The sequence below is a fragment of the Archocentrus centrarchus genome, chromosome 23 (genome assembly GCF_007364275.1).
Source record: "Archocentrus centrarchus isolate MPI-CPG fArcCen1 chromosome 23, fArcCen1, whole genome shotgun sequence".
Lineage (NCBI taxonomy): Eukaryota > Metazoa > Chordata > Actinopteri > Cichliformes > Cichlidae > Archocentrus > Archocentrus centrarchus.
In genome coordinates, this window is record NC_044368.1 from 20,114,388 (window position 1) to 20,127,701 (window position 13,314).

The 13,314-nt window shown below is 40.0% G+C and overlaps 1 long non-coding RNA gene across 1 annotated transcript in view; it reads left to right on the top strand.

The window, feature by feature from the left end:
* Window positions 1-13,314, top strand: part of LOC115773717 (uncharacterized) — a 76,835-nt gene that overhangs the window by 44,424 nt on the left and 19,097 nt on the right. The window contains exon 3 of the long non-coding RNA XR_004019117.1: window positions 7,079-7,165. This is a non-coding gene — a long non-coding RNA (uncharacterized LOC115773717). The remainder of the gene's footprint in view (window positions 1-7,078; window positions 7,166-13,314) is intronic.

Consider the following 13,314-nt stretch of genomic DNA (forward strand, 5'->3'; position numbering starts at 1 on the left):
GAGCCGCCTCAGGAATATGATGCAGCAGAATGCCCTGAGATTAAACCACACACACAGACACAACCACGGTGCTGAGGAGGCTAGGAGGAAAAGGAGCATTGTCATAGCATTGCAGTTACATCATTAAGGAAGTTGCAGTGCCTTATTTAGCACTGGTGGCGATTGACGTCTACCTACAGCCAGTGATATGCTGACTGTGCCCTCCTGGCTGTGCTCATGTTAGCACTGTAGTTGCTGCATTACGTTAATGCTCAAAAGTCACTCAAGCTGTGACAGTTCCCTGAGCCAGTGGGGTGCTCTAATATTTGTCTTTCCTACATGGCTGATGTTGTTCTCTGTCAAACCCTGGGGATAAATGTCCCTGAGTCCAAGGGCAACAGGAACAATGCTACCACTGTGTTGCTCTGCATCCAGGGCCTGTAAGCTCCTGCATCCCTTCTCTGTCAGTCACACGCTGCAGGTTTGTCCCTTTAGTGTGGGAAACCAGCAGCCAGCAGCTGAAGACTTTGCATCTACTTTAAAATCCCATCAGTACCCCACTGACTGATTTATATTTATTTATACTGACACTGTGGCTGAAGTTAAGCTGTTAAGATTTTCTGCAGTGTAAACACAAATGTGTCTCGTTCATACTGCACATTGCATTCTTCGTTATATATTAGTTTTAGATGTTGTTTAAGGTCAACTCCACCCTAACACAGAATCTGTATTGTTCTACTTCAACATTTTTTTAAGAGGAATTAATTGGGGTTAGAGCCAGACTTAAGTTTAGGGCCAAATCATAGCCTGTATATAAAAGATGGACAAGAGGAAGTACCTTAAACGTGTAATTGTTCTACTGGCTAGCAGGGACTATGAGAAAGAACGTGGTCGCAAAAAGAAGTGTGGTTGTTTAAAAATTGTAGTGAACACGTTCCTGATTAGTTCAATTTCTAGTTCAGATTCTACTGAAGGAAAATGATGTTTGTAAAAAAAACTGTCTAGAAGCACAAAATCCGGGAGGACATATATATAATATATATATATATATATATATATATATATATATATATACATATATATATACATACATACATATATATATATATATATATATATATATATATATATATATATATATATATATATATATATATATATATATATATATATATATATACTGTATATATACTGTATATATATATATATATATATATATATATATATATATATATATATGTGTTTTTTTTGGCAGGCTTTTATTTTCCAGTCTAATCTCAGTTTTTCAAGTATTAAAAAATGAAATGTCAAACAGCAGCTAAGACAGTAGGCTAATTTATTCAGCATCCAACTGGTGTGTCTGCACAAACTGGTCCAACAGATGAGCTGGAATTGTATTTAGTAGGTGTAGACTGCAGTTCATAGAATTGTGTTAACATTAGACAAACACACAAAACCTATCAATGCATGTATTATATTGGTTTCATAAAGATTTAATCTTTATTTGATATTTAAACCTAAATATCATCATTTAATCAAAATGTAATATTGGTTGGGCTGTTGTTAATAACTTGTTAGTGGTTTTCTTCTTTCTTGCTTTTTTTTTTATCACACTTTGTGACATATTTCCTTAGTCAGCAATTAAGTGTCACCCACATGCTTCACACAATACAAATAAAACATGTTGCTGAGTAAAATGCTACTCTGTAACATTTCTGGTGGTCACAAATGTCACCTTTAATTATGCAGGCAGATTAGAAAAAATATAATATGTGTGCACAGTGTATTTCCATTATGCAGAAGCTCATACAGGGCTTACTGCAGTTCCCCTAAAGTTGCTGCTGCTTGGACTCCACTGTGTAGAAAACACTACGTGCACCTTCGAGTTGTATGCACAAAATTATCCTGCAGATCACCATTTTGGAGGAGCTACAGTGATATAATGACAGATTTTAGGTAGGAGAAGCTGCCTGATTTTTGAGACTTCTGATTCAAATCTAGTTGGCCTGTTATTGAGATACTTGAAGCTATATGTGGGATCTTGTCTCACAGGTGACCTCTGGTGTCAATGAGGAGTACCTGTGTTTGTATAAATTAGGAATGATTACCTACAATTTTAATATACAGCAACTTAACTACAGCAGCCAGTTTTAAATCAGGAGGACCAGACCACCAAGGGCCTTCCAATATACCCTCAGTATTTATTCACTTTTGATAACTTAATTAATTTCACAAGAACTCCAATCACCAACTTACATATCCTGTGAGGGTGGCTTGCAGTATCAGCTAATTTCCTTTTAGGGTGGCCCTGTGCTCCCATAGTATATATCCCTAAGCAATGCTTTTTTGTTGTTGTTTGTTTGTTTTTGAGTTTGTATTTGTTTTTTTGTCACACTGTTGAGACAGGTTGGCCCAGCTATCAGAATCTGCGCCGTTTAGAGAAGGAAACAGCTCCAGTGAGAGCTGAACTGGGTAAAGGGCATGAAATCCATCTGTATTCCTTTTCTCTCAAAGATTCTTGAAAGAGTAGTTGTAAAACAGCTAACTGATCATCTGCAGAGGAACAGTTTATTTGAAGAGTTTCAGTCAGGTTTCAGAATTTATCACAGTACAGAAACAGCATTAGTGAAGGTTACAAATGATCTTCTTAGAGCCTCTGACAGTGGACTCATCTCTGTTCTTGTCCTGTTGGACCTCAGTGCAGCTTTGATACTGTTGACCATAACATTTTATTACAGAGATTAGAGCATACTATAGGTATTCAAGGTACTGCACTGCAGTGGTTTGAGTCATATTTATCTAATAGACTCCAATTTGTTCATGTAAACGGGGAGTCACACACTAAGGTTAATTGAGTTCCACAGGGTTCTGTGGTAGGACCAATTTTATTTACATTATACATGCTTCCCTTAGGCAGTATTATTAGAAAGTGTCACAGCTGGTGCAGGCAAGGCAGGGAGGACCTCAGAGCAGGACGCAGGGCGAGAGCTGAATTAATACTTAGTTTTATTGAAAATAAACTTTAACACAAAAATAGGCTGGTAGGGGCCAGCTACACAAAGAAACGCAAAACTTGAAACTTGAAGACTCGAAAACAAATCACACAGCAGTCATCTACATTGACAAAGAAATGACGAGGACCCGAACAAAGAACAGATGAAAACTAAGGGCTTAAATTCATACGAGGAAATCAGGGAGCGTGGAAACAACAGGTGAAACAAATGAACCTAATAACACAGGGGAAGTAAACTGAACACAACACACAAGGAGCACGAGACTACCAAAATAAAACAGGAAGTGCCTAACATAACACACACAGTCCTAACACAGAAGACATGACAAAGGGGAGCAGACATTACACATAGACACAACAAACTGAGAACACTAAACTGTAAGAACACAACCCAAAATTACAACACAACAGAACTAAACAAAAAGGAACTCAAAACACTGGGCCGCTGGCCCACGACCATGACAAGAAAGCATTGATACCCAGCTTTATCTATCCATGAAGCCAGATGACACACATCAATTAGTTAAACTGCAGGAATGTCTTAAAGACATTAAGGCCTGGATGACCTCTAATTTCCTGCTTCTAAATTCAGATAAAACTGAAGTTCTTGTTCTCGGCCCCACAAATCTTAGAAACATGGTGTCTAACCAGATACTTACTCTGGATGGCATTACTTTGGCCTCCAGTAACACTGTGAGAAATCTTGGAGACATTTTTGACCAGGATATGTCCTTCAATGCACATATTAAACAAATATGTAGGGCCGCTTTTTTGCATTTGCGCAATATTTCTAAAATTAGAAACATCCTTTCTCAGAGTGATGCTGAAAAGCTAATTCATGCATTTATTACTTCTAGGGTGGACTATTGTAATTCATTATTATCAGGCTGTCCTAAAAGCTCCCTGAAAAGCTTTCAGCTGATCTAAAATGCTGCAGCTAGAGTACTGACAGGGACTAGAAAGAGAGAGCAGATTTCTCCCATATTGGCTTCTCTTCATTGGCTCCCTGTTAAATCTAGAATAGAATTTAAAATCCTTCTCCTCACCTACAAGGTCTTGAATTACCCCATTATCCCCACCTTATCTTAAAGACCTTAAATTACCATAACACACCAATAGAGCACTTCGCTCTCAGACTGCTGGCTTACTTGTGGTTCCTAGGATACTTAAGAGTAGAATGGGAGGCAGAGCCTTCAGCTTTCAGGCCCCTCTTCTGTGGAACCAGCTTCCAGCTTGGATTCAGGAGACAGACACCCTCTCTATTTTTAAGATTAGGCTTAAAACTTTCCTTTATGATCAAGCTGATAGTTAGGGCTGGATCAGGTGACCCTGAACCCTTCTTTAGGACGGTTCCCATAATGCATTCACCTTATTTACTTTGTTTATACTACACTCTGTATTTAATCATTAATCATTATTAATCTCCGGCTCTCTTCCACAGCATGTCTTTTGTCCTGTCTCTCTCCCCTCAGCCCAACCAGTCGCAGAAGATGACTACCCCTCCCTGAGCCTGGTTCTGCTGGAGGTTTCTTCCTGTTAAAAGGGAGTTTTTCCTTCCCACTGTCACCAAGTGCTGCTCATAGGGGGTCATTTTGACTGTTGGGTTTTCTCTGTATTACTGTAGGGTCTCTACCAACAATACAAAGTGCCTTGAGGTGACTGTTTGTTGTGATTTGGCGCTATATAAATAGAATTGAATTGAATTGAATTGAATTGAATTGAATTGAATTGAATTGAATTGAATTGAATTGAACTGAATATTCCATGTGTGTTGCTGCATAATTTGATGTATGGGGCAGTTTGGCATTAAACATGACATCTTGTGTGTTTGATATCTTATTCTCAAGTTGTAGTTGATGTGTTGGCCTTAGGATGGTGCACAATGACAGCAAACAGTAGTCACACTTGTTGGATGGCTCAGGTGTCAGCTATTGGTCACTAGGATGCCACTTTTTATTTGAAAGTCAAACATTCAGATGTGGGGAAAATGCAGTAACGACCTGTTTAAATTGAAAAGTCACAGTCTAGCATCGGGCGCTCTGATGCTTTGCGTATTTTCTTTATCTCTGACAAAGGCTTAGACAACGGTTGGTGACCCACTGGCTAGGGAAATGTGTAACTGGGTGGTGAGTGGTGTGGGAGGTTCAATACAATTTTATTTATATAGCGCCACATCACAACAAATAGTCACCTCAAGGTGCTTTATATTGTCATGTAAAGCAATAAATACAGAGAAAACCCAACAGTCAAAATGATTGGTTGCCAATCAAGTGAAATTGATTACTAACAGATTGCCATGCTTGCAGAAAAGCTGGTGTTTTCTGTACAAATTACAAACAACTGTGGCAACATGCTAGCGACCAAAGCAATCACAAGGAAGTGTTCAGTGCTTTGTGCTGCCAATTTCACCCAGAGACAACAAGCAACCTCCCTCAACCAATCTCCAACTGGTCGGGGAACACACATTTTTACCTAGTGACCAGTGGTTACCAGAAGGCCACTGAACAGTCTCTAGGCCTATGTGAGTGGAGCCTAACCGATCTTTGGGAATCTACCTTTGGAAGAGGATGCTAGCAAGCAGTACTTTTAGGTTTAGAATTCTGAGTTGCATTTGGTTTAATTAAAAAAAAAAAAAAGCTCAGATTGGTTTAAACTTTTAACTTTTGTTTAAACTGTTTAATAAAGTGACAGAGACTTACTAAGACAGAGATCACTATGTACAGAAATTATTGGTCTCAAAGAGGATGAATTACAATCAGAGGGGATCCTCTTACATCATGAATACTTCTGATACTTTGGTTTATGACCAACAAATCTTATAACCTTCTGGTCTCAGTTGCAAGTTTATTTATCGTGCTAACATGTTAAAGATTATAACATTTATGTAAAGATGGACTGATTTTCACAGATTTTGGACTCTGCGTAGCTACTGCCGTATTGGGTTTTTAGTGGCATCCCTAAATCTTATGCAATGCAGAGAAACACATATATGCTAATTAGTGCTTAGTAACAGAGTAATAAAATAGTAGAATTCTAGTCCTCAAAACTGACATGCTTCAGTTTGGGCTGTACCAAAAGTGATTTTTGTTACCATGCTGTAATCATGCTTTCTAATTTGAATAAGTGCATGTAATATCCCCAAGCTTTTGAGAAAGGCAGTAGCATATTCACACTTGCTTAGTTGTGTGGCACCTAATATGATAACGATGACTGCAACCCTATTTCCAAACCGTAACCCTAACCTTACCCCGAACCCTAACCCCAAGCCTGCATTTTGGAGAAAAGCAACAAGAGCCTTTTTTTGAAAACCTTGAATGACTACTTTTTTTGTCTCCTGGTTACCAAGACTTTGGAGACCAATAAAAATGACATATTCTGATTGCATAAGGCTAAGATTAGTGTCATGACCAACGATGACAGTGTTCACAGGGTTAAAAAGGTTGCTGTCAGTTTCTTTGTTTCTTCTACACCAGGCTGTTCTATCTTCAGCATCATGCTGTGCAGAAAGGAATAATAAACTCAGACTGGAGAACAGTCTAATTTAAGCTTTGAAATGATCAAACATGTTCTCACTGGAAATAGATCTTCACCTGCTAGCTTAAGCTAACTCTGTATTAAGCCTGTTCAAAGGTCTCCATGAGCCACATGTTACACTTTGATGAGTAATGCTTTATCTCATCACATTTCCATCTTCCATGTGCCCCTATCCTAAACAACTTACATTATCTGCTTTATGGGATACACAACCAAGCAGCAGAGAGGAGGTTAAAGGTCAGAGCTGATGATCATATTCCTGTCGACTGAGATGGAGAGGAGAGCTGTGAGACCGGAGATGAAAATCACATCTGAGGAGAGAAGCAGATATATGATTCTGTCAATCTGTTTATATTATGTGTAATTTATGGCTTCAGTTCTTGCCTAGCGTGTGTTTATTTATGTTGAATGGCGTTTATGTAATGTCTACATCGTTCTTTTTTTCCCTCCGGGAGAGCGAGGCTGACTGGCTGCTGATCTCTAAAGAGATGCTGTCCATTTCACAGCGACTCCTTATGTAACTATGTGATCTCTCTCTCTCTTTTACTGCAGGCTTTGCTGGAAGCTAATATATGCTGCAGACACCTATGGGCTTCAAATCAACAAACAGGACTGGAATGACGCAGCACTGGCTAAAAGGTCTGAATCTCTCCCCTCCCTCTCTTCCTACGTGTGCGTACGTGTCTTAGTGTTTAAATTTCTTGTAATCATGTTTCCAGTTCATTGAACTCCAGGATAAAAACACGAGGCATTTTATGGTCCAAGCTGATGTGTGTTACCGCTTTGTGCTTCACCCCTCTCGACCAAATTGTTTACCTCGCTGTGGAACGAAAAGAATGCAAGTGTGGGCGAGCAGCGTGATCCTACCTGTTGTGCAAGTGTGTGTGTGTGTTTCTGTGGCCCTTACACAGTGTGCCACTCCCTCTCACTGTGAACTTTGCCTCCTTAACACACTGCGTGGCCTTTACAGCTTCATTTTGGGTGTGCGTATTTGCCAGCATGCATCACCTGATAGTGATGCATGTTGGCAAGCACACGAACGGGACAGGAAGACGAGATGTTGAGAGATAAATGAAGAGAGATGAGTGAAAGGGGGAAATGAAGAGCATCAAATCTATTGTGTTGGATCTTGTTTTAGTGGGTGTTTACTCTGATCTGAACTGATTAAGCGAAAGAAAGGATTGTATCACAACATTGGAAGCTTTGAAATTTATCGTAGGCTATCGATGAAATTAGAATTTAAGTGATGCAACACTGAATCATGCATGTGTCCGGTGTAATAGGTCATTTTCTCTGCTGCTTTATCCTAACTCGGTAGCATACATACTGTCTGGATATGGGTGCTGTACAGTATGACTGCCAGTTCTTATAAACTGAACACAAAGCTCACACAATTGTCACTACTCACACGACCTCAATGTCACATAACCATTTTCTCGCACAGTGAAAAACAAATTCATAAGTGGTAATGTTGACACTGACAAGACAGAGCAGGCATCACGTTGCAACAGCAGCAGCCTCCTGCAGCAGTGAGTTATTTGGACCAGCTGGGGGAAAGCAAGAATACTCACAAATCAATTCACTTTAATTTACTCCCATGCATGCTTCTCAGAGTAAAGCAGCTCAGTGCTAAAATCTATTTTAGATTTTTGTTAAACATATAGAAGGTTTTAAATAATGAAGCCATAAAGGTACCACCATTTTTTCATCCAAATTGTTACAGTTGTTCGACTTTGAAGAAGCCTTTTGAGACCAGCAGCACCCAGGTTTAAAATTGCTTAGCAAGTTTTTATTATTCAAATCAACTATAAACTATTAACGATGCATTTCATAGCTCACTCCACCTAAATTATTTGACCAGTGCATGTGGCTGTTTCTTGGCTTAAATTCAAGAGATTAGGTTTGTAAAATGAGAGATAGAAGTTATGTCAGGAAATATGTTGTACATCTGTTGTAGTACACACTTTGACCACAGGTTTGAGCTTGTATCTGTGTAGATGTACTTTAAGGTGTAAAACTGTAAAGATGAGTGCACTCTGCTTCTGCTTGAGGAAGAACAGAATCCCCTCCGGCCTGGCTCTGCTAACAGTGGCGCTATCATAAATTTGTGAAGTTCTGGCCCTGATTAGTTAGCTGTCTGAGGCTCATAGTAATGCTAAATTAACATGTTGAACAGAAGCAGCTAGCAGCTGCAGGGTTACCCGGGGCTGACTGCTGAGTGTTGGCAGAGATTAGCTGTAGCTGCTCATGCTATTTGTGACAGTATTTGTGAACGGCATCTGTTCGAACCATGGGCAGTATAAAACATGGATATAGCTTCCAGGTCTGAAAAATGAAGCCATAATTTGGGTGCTAATTTTTTCCAGTAGAAAAAAACCCTCAAATCCAACTGTGCTTTAAATTGTTTGTTGTGCAGCAGTTTGGTTAGCATACTGTAGGTTGTGCTTTAATGTGTTAAATGACTAAAATCACTTGACTACTTACTGGAAATACTACAAGCCACTGAACATCCTAATACAATCCAAAGTGCTGATTTATATAAAACAAGAGTAAAAATAGTTTGAGTAGGAAAAATAGCTATGAAGACCAAAAAAGCCTGTAAACATGTTTTAATGTTGGACCTTTTAACATTGAGGTCTTTAGGAGCAAAAAAAAAGTTATTCAAAATAAGATAGAAAATCAGTTTGAGAAACCCTGAACTTAGTTGTTTCTTGTCAGTCAACACAGCCCCTAAAAATACTTCACTATATCCATCCATCCATCCATTTTCTTCAATTTATCCGGAGCTGGTTCCCGGGGGCAGCAGCCTAAGCAGAGAAGCCCAGACCTCCCTCTCCCCAGCCACCTCCTCTAGCTCGTCCCCAAGGCTTTCCCAGGACACCAGAGAGAGAGATATAATCTCTCCAGTGTGTCCTGGGTCTGCCCCGGGGCCTCCTCCCGGTAGGACCGGGAACACCTCACCCAAGAGGTGCCCAGGAGGCATGCTAGACAGATACCCGAGCTGCATCACTCCAGGCGCAGCCCCGATCTGTCTGTTAATCTCCCGTTCCCTTCTCCCGTCACTCGTGAACAAGACCCCGAGATGCTTAAAGTCCTCCACCTGGGGCAGCAACACGTCCCTGAGCCGGAGTGGGCACTCCACCCTTTTCTGGCTGAGGACCATGACCTCAAACTTAGAGGTGCTGGTTCTCATGCCAGCCGCTTCACACTCAGCTGTGAACCATTCCACTGCGAGCTGGAGGCCACCACCTGATGAAGCCAACAGGACCGCATCATCTGCAAAGAGCAGAGATGAGATTCTGAGGCCACCAAGGCAGAAGCCTTCCGCCACCTGGCTACGCCTAGAAATTCTGTCCATAAAAATTATGAACAAAATCATGACAAAAGGCAGCCCTGGTGAGGCTGGGCTACTTCACAATACAGAAGCAAATATAGAAATGAGAAACCTGCAATAAGACAGCTAAAACTACACTATAACCCCTCATAATCTTTGTATTTGCAGACATTAACTAATGTTGATTTTGACTAATATTTTTGCCTTTCCATATTCTACCAACTCGGGACTGGATGTTCTTGTTAACAAGCTTTAACTATTACTAAAACACAGTCCCTCACTGTTAAGAAAAAAAAAAAAGCACAATATCTAAAATAATTTTAGAATCGTAAAGGTCACAAAGTGCAAATCGCACTACGAGAAAACATGAGCTGAAGTGCCTATTATTTACCATCTAACTGTGAATCTAGAATATATAATGTGTGGAAGTCTAGCATTTATGGCTCAGTCACAGTAGGGTGGTTGCCGAGTGATTGCATAGATTTTTGTCTCATTCAGTGACCGATTGCAAGTAGCTGAGGCAACCACCTGGTCACCCAGAGGTTTAGCATGCAACACCCTCAACCCCTGGGTGACCATTTTCAACAGCAACACAATCGCACAGGTCACCTGGTAGGAGCCAAACTTTCTCCGAACAACTGCAGTCAGTCTGACTCAGACTGACTGCGGTCACTTTCAGACAGCTTGGCAAAGGTTAGTAAATAACTGCTGTCTAATTTATAAATGCAGACAGATTGCCAACACATTGCAATCAATCTGAGTCAGTCTGCACTAATGGTCATTTGCAAATGACTCTTTCCAATCATGGACATGACTCAGCTGCTTGTATTCTGGTTATATTTCTATACAGAAGCAAGGTGGCTGGGCTTGTATGTCATTTTGCAGTTAAATCGCTGTCCTGCAGCAACTGCATCACTATTTGTGGAGGGATTTTTTTGGTTCTGGCTGGATTCTGAATGTAAGAATTTAATATAAATTTCTGTTTAATGTGAATTTCTGTGTATCTAGATGGCAACAGATTTTTGCCAACTGATCACAGTTAATCACTGTGCTACCACAAACAGATTGCATGTAATTGCTACCTTGACTCTATTCAGTTGTGTTGTTGTGACTGACACGTCACTTTGCTAACACTTTGTGGATGGAAGGTTTTCCATTTTAATATAAGTCTTAGGAACCTCGTAGAAGCTGGACTATGATGAAATGATGCAGAATTAGGTTAAGGTTCAGAGGGCGCACAGGGCTGGTTGGACAAACACAAACATATGCTCTATATACACACACAAAGAGTTAGTTGTGGTGTATGATGATGATTATACTGAGGGTGTGTAATACAATTTACGGCTTCCTGCCATCAAAACTGAAGGCATCGCTCTGAATTCCTGATCTCTAACTCACTTCCTATTGTGTACTAGCACCTGTCACACACACACACACACACACACACACACACACACACACACACACACACACACACACACACACACACACACACACACACACACACACACACACACACACAGCAGCCCGCAGCATGTGAGGGTAAACCACAGGTATGCATCTAATGTTTTCATGTAGTGATCTGTCATTTGAGAATGAAGCATTTGTCTACAGTTTGTATTAGGTTAGAGCTCTCTCACACAAACACTTTCTTCTAAAATCCAAAGTACAGATAGATAAGATGGATGGGAGGGATTTGGGGGTTGGGGGGGTGTCAGCCTGTTGAGTCAGAGATGGTATGATGACACTTTAAGTAGTGTTGCAGTATGAATGATAGTGCACTCACACAGGCGCACAGGTTTTCTTTTGTGGCAGTGTAGTGTAGATGCTCTGTGCTGAAGGGAAGAAGACTAAATGGACCACGGAAACAGCAGGCATCCTCCAGCATTTCTCTTGTGAGTGTTGGAAGTGTGTGTGATTTATTGTTATGTCAGTACTTACTAGTGTGCACAGCTTGTTTTTCATGTAATTGGGCTACTATGAAGACTTGAAATTCAGATGATTTTTATTTCCATGTATGGATGAAGTACTCACGTCTTTTATTGGATGTGTAGGATCATGTTCTTAACATACCTGCATTCAGGAATTTCCAGTAGTATTGCCATCAAAAGACCAAAAGTAAGAGCTATAATGTAGAATGGCCCATTTCATAGTTTCATAGTATTACAGGATTATAATTATGTACATCACTTTAGCTGTCACAGTGTAGCTGTTATTACTGATGCCTTGTTTGTATGTCTGTCTGTGTGTGTGGTCTTGGCAAAATGTGGTCCTTGAAACAACTGCTATGGTGGAAGCTACCACCAAAATAGGTTATGAGTACAGTGTGTTTTGCTGTGGACAGATTATGAGGCAGAGTCACAACCTTGCAAGATGTGGTCACAAAATTTTACAGGTGTGCATTTGGGCTAAAAGCAGATGTGTTATCTGATCCATGAGTACTGGTTAAAGAGTGCCACAAGTAGTGTAGCCAAGTCTTTGGTGTTTGCAATTAATTCATACAAGGAGTTACAGATTATCTTTGTTTAGACTATAAACATATGATGTTTTCCAAGGTGGCTGAAGTCCAAGAAGTCATCAGTGTCGAGGCCAGTCTGACACCATCAAGTGATGAATCACACCAGCAAGATAGTTAATTCTTTATTTAAAGATTTAACAGGAAAACTCAGTGTGTTGTATATAAAGGAGGTAAAAGGGCTCATTTCAGAGAATGAAATGAGGGGCCAAAACAAGGCCAAGTATACAATAGATAGAACATTTTGAACTGTTAATTATACAAAGCTACTTTTGTAAGGTCCAGGAATAATAATATAGAGCTATAAATTAGCATAATAGGTCTACTTCAACAACATATGAGCCACAGAATGATCTCTTTTGTGGGTTCGTGCTTTTCACACCCACCATCCACCCCAACACCTCCCACCAGTTCAGATGCTGTTCCTGCAAAAGCAACTTTATTCATTCATTTAAAAAAATTACCTTTGAACAAAATCTAGCCTGCTACTGTATGGCCCCTAAATGTGATTGTATTTCTGGGAAAATAACTAATAGAAGCCTAATTTGGAGACAAGGTTGCTGTAGGCCAGTGATTCTCAAAGTTTGTGGTGCTGACAGGTGGGGCACAAGCGACCTGGGAGAAAAATCATGTGAAACTAATGTTTAACATCGGAAAAACGTGGAAACTTGTTTTGGCCACACACAAAAATCATTTGCCATTCATAACTTGAAAGTTTTGAGTTATGTATCTCAGAATTTTGAGTTAATAACTCAAAATTTTGATGTATTAACTTGAAATTTTGAGATAGCTCTGCCAATCATGAAGCTCCATGAAGGTATGTCATTTCCTTGTTACCTGGAAGCAGGAGGCTGAAGGCATGAGCTGTCCAACAGTTCACCATGAAAAGATTGATTCCAAACCTTTTATGCAGCTCTTATTCTCTTGAAGGGGTTCAAA